Source organism: Pinus tabuliformis, chromosome 4_1 (genome assembly GCF_031772625.1).
Source record: "Pinus tabuliformis cultivar Carrire ecotype Pingquan chromosome 4_1, CPIR1, whole genome shotgun sequence".
NCBI lineage: Eukaryota > Viridiplantae > Streptophyta > Pinopsida > Pinales > Pinaceae > Pinus > Pinus tabuliformis.
Window position 1 is genome coordinate 255,995,722 of NC_142303.1, and position 2,289 is coordinate 255,998,010.

The window sequence follows — 2,289 nt, forward strand, 5'->3', positions numbered from 1 at the left end:
ACAAAAACAAAAACAAAAACAAAAAACAATTTAATTAAACTACGATTATTTTCAATACACAATTTATAATTTATTATATGTTTTTTTAACATTAATTTTCTATACACAAAAGACCGTGTCGAATTTGAATTTCCGAATTTCCAGCCAAACAGAATCTGAATTTCCAGCCGAACCTAATCAAATCAGCGTATTTTCGAATTGTTTCCTTATATGCTTGAAAAACTAAAATTTTAATAAGAGTGAATAGTTAAAAATAGATTTAAAAAATCTACATTTTGAACGAGAGTGAAAATCTAATTTTTTTTAATAAGAATGAATGGTTAAATGTAAACCTAAAAAACTATAAAATTTTACAGTGAGTGAATAGTTGAATCGAAACATAAAGATTTTTATTTATTTTTTAAAATAAAAATATCGAAACATAAAGATTTTTATTTATTTTTTAAAATCATTTTTATTTATTGTTTTTAAATCAATACTGAAATGTTGGCTGTCAGACGGTACCTGGTACTGTCTGTCTGTCATTCATGGTGGTGGAGGACATGGGGGCCATGCCTGACCTGCATCTATACATGAATTGGCTTGCTTGCTTTATCACCTTTGCCGATTTTATATACAGCAGGCCGACCTCCCCAATGTTAGGACGGGTATACACACCAGGTGCTTGAATCCAGAGAGTAGCAGTGTGAGAGCGAGCAATGCAAGAGGTTGGCGTTGGAACAAGCAAGTACTCGGAGAGGCAATCTCCGGGGACATCTGCACAGACCCAACGAGCGTCCAAAGACTACTACGAACCAGAACCAGCTCCCCTGTTCAAGCCCGAGGAGCTGAGGTCATGGTCCTTCTGGAGGGCTGGGATTGCAGAATTCATGGCCACCTTTATGTTGGTCTACGTAACACTTCTCACGGACATGGGGGTCAAGAGATCCCCCACCATGTGTGGCTCTGTGGGCATCCAAGAAATTGCATGGTCCTTTGGGGGAATGGTCTTTGCCCTAGTTTATTGCACTGCAGGGATCTCGGGTGGTTACATAAACCCTGCAGTCACCTTCGGCCTTTTCTTGGCCAGAAAGCTCTCCCTGACTCGCACTGTCTTCTACATGATATGCCAGTGCCTAGGAGCCATTTTTGGCGCTGGAGTTGTCAAGGGGATGCAGAAAGGCATGTATGAAGTTGAAGGAGGAGGGGCCAATATTGTGGCCCATGGATACACCAAGGGAGATGGGCTGGGTGCTGAGATCATGGGCACTTTTGTATTAGTCTACACTGTTTGTTCTGCTACTGATGCCAAGAGAAAATCCAGGGATTCTCATATCCCTGCGTTGGCTCCATTGGTTATTGGATTTGCAGTGTTTTTGGTGCATTTGGCAACTATTCCAATCGCTGGAACAGGCATCAACCCTGCTAAGAGCCTTGGGGTGGCCGTCATTTATGACAGGAGCCATGCTTGGGATGACCAGTGGATTTTCTGGGTTGGACCCTTGGTTGGAGCTGCTCTTGCATCTCTGTATCACATTCTCATCATCCGACTCACACCCTTCAAATCCCGTATTTAGTTTCTTTATTTATTTTATAGTAGCTTTCTGTGCAAAGGGATTATAGTCAGACTCTCTTCTCCTTTGGGCTATTGAAATCAGAAGAATAGCAGTAGTGTCTGTGTTGGGTTTCTGTGTTAGACTGTCATCAACTAATGCTTATAATGTTCTAATGTTAGAAAAGATATGCCGCAATATATATGTTTTGTACTCTGCTGTATGCAATAAACCATTTTATAGGTTGGCAATTGCATTGGTTTTGAAGATGCCATGGATTCTGCTTCTCTGATTACTAAGGATGCACATATTACATAAACTGTTTGGGTTATGGTTCTCACATCTGGTCTCTTTTCTGTTTTCTTCAGCCATGGATTCTACTAGTCTGGTTATTAACCATGTACATACTCAAAATCTGTTTTGGGGTATGCTCTCATTGCGTTCTTTTATTTCTATTTAATAATGCTTTGTTAGCACATTGATAGTATTTGGTTGCATTTGCAATTTAATGATAAGAATAATTGTTTTTTAAGATTATGGTGAAGTTAGACATGGAATTGATAGTATTTGGTTGCATTTGTAGTTTAATAATAAGAATAATTGTTTTTTAAGATTAGGGTGAAGTTAAACATGGAATTGGTGTATAAGTTTTTTTTGTTTGGATAAGGATGTACATCCATCACAAAATTGATGTATGAAATCTGAAATAAATATAGTTTGTAATAATTTGTTTTTTAAGATTATAATTGAAAATTAT

At 37.9% G+C, this 2,289-nt stretch overlaps 1 pseudogene; it reads left to right on the top strand.

Moving 5' to 3' along the window:
* The first annotated feature begins 585 nt into the window (after positions 1-585).
* Positions 586-1,877, top strand: LOC149175246 (putative aquaporin PIP1-5 pseudogene; annotated as a pseudogene).
* Positions 1,878-2,289: the final 412 nt, after the last annotated feature.